Source organism: Sipha flava, unplaced genomic scaffold, assembly GCF_003268045.1.
Source record: "Sipha flava isolate LNK unplaced genomic scaffold, YSA_version1 248_pilon_pilon, whole genome shotgun sequence".
NCBI classification, from domain to species: Eukaryota; Metazoa; Arthropoda; class Insecta; order Hemiptera; family Aphididae; genus Sipha; species Sipha flava.
The window spans coordinates 497,529-507,232 of record NW_020272897.1 but is presented as its reverse complement, the minus strand read 5'-3'; the positions used below and the strand labels follow the sequence as shown (position 1 = coordinate 507,232).

The window sequence follows — 9,704 nt, the reverse complement described above, 5'->3', positions numbered from 1 at the left end:
AATTTAAGCATATTCAGATGCTTAGTATTAACTGGCAATTGATACATTATTTTATAATAGAAGCACATCGGATTTAAGTGAAAACGCTCAAACTAATTTTGTCAAAAATATGTTATGTTATACTATTATATAATGTATTTTGTAAATTATTCAAGTTGTTTTTAACGAGCTAAATACTTTAGTAAAGTGCGTTTTAACACACAGGAAATAAAACCATTAAAATCGTGAACTGCCATGCGGTTTTGTCGTTATCCAAGCAATTACACAGATTCCATTTTAAAAAGGTCTATAAAAAGATACCCTATATTGTTCTAGGTCAAATAACTGATAAAAAGTTAAAAGTAGTATGTACACAATGCAGTGCATATAATAATATATTGACCCAATATAATATACGCATTTCTTATTTAATTTAAATTCTTGAAACCAAATAAAATTATAACGAACCTTATTATTCTATTCAAATTCTATCGGAGAAAATTCAATTCATTCAATTCAAACGTTTCAAATTTAATTTTCAGACGGATGCAATTGTATAGTCAGGAAATTGGTAACGCTATACTGTACGCGAGTCTGCGGGGTTCTACAATAAAATAAAACAATTAATGCCTCCAAATCATATAATTACCAATAAGACGATAAATGCTTACCACATAATAATGAGATATTTTAGCTAATTATAATCAATAAACTCATCTTGTTAAGATTCCGAAAAATAATAATAATAATAATAAGTTATTTGGTCATACATAGGGTTGCCATAAATTTATGAGGCGAAACCGGGACAAAACAAACAAATTATTGAATATTATACTTTTTATGTAACTTTTAATATATTTAGAGGACCATTGATGTAGGTATACAAGGGGGTGATGCGGGGGTCAGATACCCTAGGCCTTTTTAAAATGTTATAAAATAATGTTCTTAGTGTGAGGGCATTAGAAATGTAAAAAAAATAATGATAAAATAAAAATAATGATTTGTTTGCAAATGATCGTCCTCCCCTCATACAAAAGTTACGTATACGTCACTAAAGAGGACCGTTAATAGTCGGCAATATAATATTTAAAAATCTTTTTGTAAAATAAAATGTATTATATGTGTAAATTACAAATTATGTTTTTATTATATATTATAATCTATTACAATTAAAAATGTACTTTAAGATAAACTGGTCGAAATTAAAAATTAAACAATACTACATTTCCTCTAGACGTTTAAGCCGGGACATATGGACATCCTGTAAACATTTTTCGGGACATCGGGACACGAAGTCTAAAAACAGTGACAATACCGATTTTCTGGGATGTATGGTGGTAACCCTAGTCATACATATATATTTTCTCCAGAAATTTTTCACAAACTCAAAGATCGTTCCACAAACTAAATGTTTTCATGAGACTTAATCAATGCATTTGAAATATTACTACTTCTTGGAGATAATTTATTACATTTTTCACTGTTTTTGAAGAAAATGATAACATTAACTGAAAAATGTGAAATGTATTAACGGATTCAAATGAAGCTTTTATAAAACTCTTATCAATAATTAATTTTGAAATTAAAATATTTATGAACGTTTTTGACTGTTACCGATTATTCATTTCAATATTTCGTAGATGCATACAACTATTCAAAAATCTTGAACGTTTTCACAAATAAATAATAGATGTAGAATTTTTTTTTTATCCTTTCAATTTAATATACATAGGAATATCTTCATTTTTTATTATGTAATATTTTTGAAAATTATTTTTAATTTTGAGCATATTAATTGCAATTGTAGAAATAAATATTACCAATATGTGAACAAAACGAAAAGCCAAAATATTATAGCAATATTAAAAGTAATTACTACGTTTTTCGATGATTTATTATTTCAAATACCTTCACTAGAAATAAATCAGTACTTAATTTGTCATAAACAACATTAAAATAATAAGCTGCAATTTCGCCAGAAATTTTTAAAACACAATATTTATACAATCCATTTAATTAGTAATTAGATTATCTTTTAAAGAATTGACTTCCAATTCGAGGAAAATTATTGGATTTTCAGTGTCCAAATAAAAATAAAAAAATAAAAACTTTCAATTTATTTATTTTAGCATGAAAAACTCAAAACAATTTTTATAATATTTATTTTAATTACATTTTGTCACAAATTCGTCTTAATTAACATTAAAGTTATTATTTATCACCGAATTAAATTGATAACATTTTGAAAATGTATTGGCCTTTAAATGTCCACTTCATCGTATTGCCTATCTAATTATGTTATTGAAAACAACAGTGCGTAAAGTAGCTATTGTTTCTCAAACATTTTTTTCTCTACGTGAACATCATTCATTCTAGACTATTTTTCACTATTATTGTTAAACTAGTTAAATTAAATTAATTGTTAATTCTCGCCAGTAATGTGGAATTAGATACTTGCTTTAATTATGTAACTTGTGATGGTACCTGTAGTTGATCGCTCAGAAGACGGTAAACTGTTTCGAGTCAAAGCGAGCCAAATAGCACTCGTACACAATTGAGGTAATTCCAACGTTTCTCGGGAATAATCGAGAATGATCAATAATAATCAGACAGTTAACCAATTAATGTGAGACATGAGATTCGTTAATTGCTAAACTTTGTGAATACTCATAATAGCTCTTACTCGGCTACACTTTTAATTAGTATGGTAAGTCTTTTCGAAGATAGTGCAATTAATCGGAATAGTCACTCATCCCTACACTTGTGATTACTTATGATTAGTGGTGTGGGACCACCTTTATACAATATAGAACACTTTCATCTACTAAGAATATACCAAATACGATAAAAAAAAATACTAAGCTTCGAGATTTTCTGATAATCTAGAATACGGTATATATATTGTTATTTATTTTATCTTTTTGATGTCAAGGTTTTAAAATACCTAATCTTGAAAAAGTACTTTTTTTCCGTATGTATAAACCATATTTAAGGTATTATCTGAGAAAGAAATTAATCATATAGTGTGTTAAATAAACCCATATTTAAAAACAACATACATTTTATAATAATATAAAAGCTCTGCTTCCATCATTGAAGGATTTGAATACGCTAGTATTATGTGAGTGTAATACAAACGTCAATAAAATAATTAAATTTAATAATAAAAGGTTATCACTCCTGAACGTAAGAGAAGGGATGTACAAAAAACATCGATATTATTATTTGATAATATCGAAAATATCATATCGACATATATATTATTTTTATTCACTCTTTCAATGTTATTATGTTATTGAAATGTCTTTATAATTACTTCGATTATCGGCTATTGAATTAACGTAATTGTTAATGTTATAGACACTAGGTATATTACGCCGACCTCAACGATAGTTTTCAGAACAAAATTCCTTAAATTCTCAACGACAATGAGTGAACCATAGACAGAAGTTAAACTAAGATATAGTCGAATGAAATATAGGCAATAAAATATAAAATATATAATATTTACAATTTACAGTGTCTGGCTGTCATCAATCGTCTATTAGTAATTATAGATAATTAATTATTTATGCGTGGAAAATATATCGCTGAGATTTTGAAATTTTCAATATTATTTATTTATTTAAAAAAAATAATTTTGAAATTGAGCTTAATTATAAATTATAAAAGTGAAATTTCAAGGTGGAGTTCTTCACGTATTTTACAATATTTTGCTTAAGTAAATTAATATTTATATAAGTGTATAAGTACAAAAGTTTACAAAACGCCGAATGGTGGTGTTCAGCATTTAAAAAACCATTTAGTTACTGAAAGTAAAAAAGAAACTGATAAAAACAGAATATTGTGGTCTACATTAGAAAATCTTTATAAAAAACAAAGATTAGGTAAAAAAAACCGATAAGTATAAAAAACTTGTATTTCAACAATCTATAGATGATTAGTTTTGGTTCTAATATTCTAAATTTTTTAACTTATAAATTGTAAATATGTAATTTGAAAATTGTTTAAATATATAATATCTAATTATTATATTAATCTATAAATTTATATCGATATACTGGTTCCTATAAAATTTCATATCTCAATTCTCTATCGATTTATCGATGTAGCGATGAATCGAAGATTATCGTTTTTCCACAACTCTGCGTATGAGAGAAAAACAAAAGACGTCATTATGATAACTCATTTATAAACCATAGCAATAGTATTCTTCGTACTGGTGTTAATATTATACGAGGAGTGTTCACCGAAAGAGCTCTTAATGTACCGTTAAACCCTAATGACTGAGTCCTTACAAATCACTCAGATAGGTATTGTATTGAATAAATATATTAGAAAAATACAACAACGTTAAATAGTTCATAGAATGACAAATAATAATAACATATGAATAATTGGCCTTTGATGATGGTAATGGTGATAACTGCAAGACGCGTACTTGATCGCCAACGAGCGGGAAGATTTGAACAGGCCGGAACGACGGCGATCCGTAATCTGCGGATACAAACGTATAACTTACGACTTTAAAGTCCGCGCAACTATCCAACAGTTTTATGTAAGAACATTAACAGCATGTACAAAAAACCACATTTTTTGGTCGGGGATAGCGCATACCATAGAGTAATATTACTCTATGGTACAGCGCCCCCCCCCCCCAACGTTTTTCATAATTTCCAAATGCACAACAACAAGGACACCTGAACACATATTTTCCGGTACCTACGACGACGCTGCCAACTACAACCCCCTCTCCCACGTCTTGACAAACATGGCCAGTTCCGATCAACCAGTAGATTGATTTGAATTTTATATTATTTCACCGCCTTATTCATAAATTCAAAACTGAATTCATTATTTTTCAAATTAAAAAAAAAAAAACTGTAAAAATGGGAAAAACTAAAATCCATCAATTATTTTACCTTTTTACTCATTTTCGTGTAAATGTTGTTTTATATTAATATTTTATTTGCATAAAAAGGTATTCTGCAACTACAAACATTACGAGTATATTACATTTTTTTTCTTACTCTACGCTTCATATTTTACCAAATGATTCAGTTTATAAAAAAACGTATTAAAATGACTTTAACATGTGTTTGGACTAGTTCACACACTTCTGAGCTTCCTTTTAATTTACAAATACACAAATTTGTAAAATGCTTTAAAAAAATGTAAAATTCAATGTTTATTCAAAGCGAGTACCTTATATATATTTAATGAACAATCTAATATTCTGTTGAACCACCGCAACTATATTATCATGTCTAAATATAATTAAACTAATATGCGGTCGAAAAGCCGAAAACAACATATACAGTGCTTTTCCAATGAAAAGGGCTCTTGTTTTAGATTTCATTTGAACAATTGTCGAACTTTACTGACTGCTAACTTTAGTATAAGTTCAAATTCAGCTTTTTCCATTCAATTACGAAGTTTTCACGTTTTTTAAACTAAATTCAAACACGCACATATATTTGATTAATACACTAATCAGTAGATAAATACCTATACTTGTATTTTTGCTTTATACTCGTATTTTAACTAGGGGAAAAAAATTACATATTTATTTGATGTTTTCTAATTTTAATCAACTGTTTTTATTTAAAACCACATTTTTGTCTTCGTACTTAAATTATTCAATCATACACGTTATAAATAGTATATAATTATATAACTATAGTTATATACTGTGATAACGATAAAACGATTTCATATTTCTTAATTGTTTTATCATGAACTAATGCTATTTTTTTAAAAACTAAAATTATCTGTAAGCACTCAAAATCAACAATTAAACATAAAACAGAAAATTGCTCTGAAAATTTTTTTACATATTTATTTAATTAATTAAGTTCGATAATAATAATTAGAAAATATTTAATAGTAAAAATAATATGTTTTTAATACGATTGTATATTACTATAAGAGCATTAATTTCGATTATCTCTTTTTTTCTTTTTCTTTTTTCTTAGTAAATCTTCATAAAAATACATTGAACTTTACTTTTATAAAACCAAATGCTAAGACTTTTAACAATCAGATGAATACAATTTAATAAACAAACGTTTTTAGATATGATTAATTTAATTCTGTATCAATTACTAATAAGTAATATAAGCCGTACCGAAATTGGATAATATTTAATATTATACAGATAATAATTATTAGCACTCGAAAATCAACTATTTTGATTACACTACCAGTTCTTAACGAACACGTACATGTACCAATTTTGCCTATACAAAACGCCGCCTTACAACATGCACAACATTATTAATTTAATTATTTTACTCTTAACTTAATATTTTTATTTATACTGACGTATAGTATAATCATTAAATATTGCATTAAAATTGGATTTAATTATATGGATGATCTAAAACAATGAAAAACACGATTTAAACCTAATAATAATAACAATAATAATAATAATAATAATAAAGTCGTTCATCAATTAATTTATGAAAAGAAATAATTTCAACACAGAGTACAATGTTAAATTGATGTACCAGCTACGGATATGAATTTTTTTTTACAATTGAAATGAAAAGAAACATTTTCATAAAAAACGTTTGTGGAACAGGAGTTTTCATGGGGTTTAAACTTTTGTCATTAAGTCTTAACAAACTGGAAAATAATGATTTGTCGTACAACTAATGTTTTTTAAGAGAAAAAATCAAACTCGTGGATAGTAAAAACTAGGGTAAGGTAATAAACGGACGGGTCATGGTTAAAACAAATGTTTGAACAAATGTGTGTATTATTCGAGATAAACGTGGTATAAATTATAAACATTTTTTGCACCAAGGAACATTGATCGCGATATTTATTATGTAAGTATATTTTAATTAGTTCCGTTATGATATAAATCTAAGACTATGTCACAAACAAGAAATAATAGTGCGTTGGATAATTTAAATGTTTAGTTTGAATAAAATCTTGGAAATAACACAAAAATAAAAATAAAAATAAATAACAAAGTAACAATTGTGACTAATGAACGACATTCATACTAAATCAACATATAGATATAATTTTTGCTATTCATTATTTCGAGATGAATAAAATGTAAGCCCACATTTTTATACTAATGCTTTTTTTTAGTTTTGGTTAAGATGAAAATTCAGCACAAAATATTACATTTTAACATGACCATAATGCTATAACAATTTTTAAATAATTTATTTAGAATAAATCAAAGATAATTTTTTAAGAATATTTTATATTTAAAGGTATTAAATATAATATACTCTATTTAAAATATTAAAAAAATTATAGAGAATAAAATTAATCTATTACCTTTGAAATAAAAATTCATTAAAACCAAATAACCTTAATCATGATTACATACGTCATATATTATACCGCATTAAATTTAATTTATGAACATCAATGAATTCAAATTAATGTCAACTAATACATAACTGTTAATAAAACATGCATGCATAATTTACTAATTTACATGATAATAATTATTATTGGATATGTACATTAGTCATACATGTACAAACACACCCACCCTACAATGTCTATCAAAAAATTACATTGTTTTTCAACTGAATGTATGATTATATATAATTATTTAAACGCAAAATTAATATTGAATAATGATTCCTATAAAAATACATTAATACTTTTTACTGGGTAAAAATATTTTCAAAAGCACCAGGTCATAAAAACAAGATTTTATTAAAAAAAAACTTGATACGTGCATAATTCCTTAACACAAAATGTAAATATTTAAAAACTTATTAAACGCGCATCAATAAATATGTTGATTCTACATTTCTTTTTTGCATTAAAAATAAAAATATAAAAGCTGAAATGAATAAGAGCCCTGTGATAATAAATTTAAAAAATGTTTAATCCTAATTACATGTATTTATGGAATGCATATTTTTAAAAACTCACAGAAAACTTCTCTAAAAAAAAATTTTATAATCATAAAGTATTAATTGAATTTTCAAGTTTGTTATTCCTGCACTTATGTTACCTGATGAAATTCAAATTCGAGCTTTATAATCATACTATATGAAATTAAAAAATCTATTAAAATGTACAACGTGAATAAAAATTTTGACAAAAATTCCAACTTTCGTATTATAATAAATTACTCGATTTATATATGGTCTTGGCATGTGGGTTTCAAGGTTTATTTGTGACACATGAAATAACCAATTTCCAACGTAATTATATATTGTCATTCATCAATTTATAGCAGTAGTTAAGTCGAAACTTTAAAATTTCAAATTATTAATATTTTCTGCGATGGCTTTGCTATGACTAAATTGTAACTATTTAATTTATTATTATTTGAAATAAAAAAAAAAAAAATTTATTTGTAAACTTATATATAAATAATACTAAATAATATGTATGACTCATGAAACTAGTTTTTAGTGAATAGGTTCGCATGCATTTTTAGAAATATTTACACTAAAATATAACCAGTAAAAATACTAAAAAAGGGATGAAAACTTAATTCAAAAACTACCGAATAAATCACTATATGTCATTGGGCAGCGCGTAAAGATATTGATGAATAAAGGCAGTAAGTCAAGTGAGTTGGTAAAATTATAATTTTGAATAGAATTTGAAATGTTTACAGTGCTTAGTCACTAGGTTGATGGTTTCAAATATTAATTCATGTTGGAGTATATTGTTGGGAACGTACCAAGAGATGGAAGTAATAAAACAGAATGGGTTTACAGATTGAAATACTTGAACAGTAAGTACTTAATATGGTTTGGCACAGGATCATACTAAGTATGGTATACAAGTATACAAGTCTTGTATTCGGTAATTCGTGTTTCCAAATCCATGTGCACCTTAGGCGAGAATTTAATACTGAACATATATTTCTTTCAATTTAGCTAATAAAATTAAAGCATGTGATAACTTGTATAAGAAAAATATTTAATTAATTTTAATTTTGTTGAAAATTAAATAAATAAAAAAATAACACAAATAATAATAAATAAAAATTATTAAAAATAAATTTAAATACAAAAGATAGTGTAGCAGTATATATTTTTATTAAATAAAAATTATTTCAAGTTTTTCTTAGGTACTTTATTTACAAAAACTAAATTACCTTAAATCTTCTCAAACATATACGTACTATGTATAATATCTCAATGCCACATGGGAATCCTCAAAAAAAGTTCTTCCTGGTGACAAAAATTAGGATTAGGTTCACAAAAGTTTTTATTTAATTTCATTAAAAACACTATGTTTTTCAAAGGGATTGGGTCGTAAAACGTTTTTTATTATATTTGTTTCGTATAAAAATCGGTATCATACACATTAATTAAATAAACACCGAGAATAACGAGAGTAGCGAATGAAGAGATACTAAATAAAATAAAGAAATAACGACAAATATGGAAAAGTATAAAATATAAAAGAGGCACGATAATAGAACACATATTAAGGAATGAAAGCTTATTGAAGAAAATATTTCAAGGAGATGTTGAAAGATACATTAAAAGAAGGAGACAAAGAGCAGAATACATAGCCCAAATAAAAAAGGATATGAATAAAGAAAAGTATAAAGACCTGAAAAAATTGTATTACGATAGAGAAGCATGTAAAACTAGAACTAACAAATATATGAATTTATTACTAAAATCAACAAACAAAAATAATACAATGACCGTACATAAATGTTATTGGATATTTATATGATACTAATGCACTGCTCAACTGTTTTATAATTCGTT

The 9,704-nt window shown here is 25.6% G+C and overlaps 1 protein-coding gene across 2 annotated transcripts in view; it reads left to right on the top strand.

The window, feature by feature from the left end:
• LOC112684307 (glycine receptor subunit beta-type 4-like) overlaps nt 1–9,704 on the top strand; it is a 218,629-nt gene that overhangs the window by 168,768 nt on the left and 40,157 nt on the right. The gene's annotated exons all lie outside the window — the stretch shown is intronic.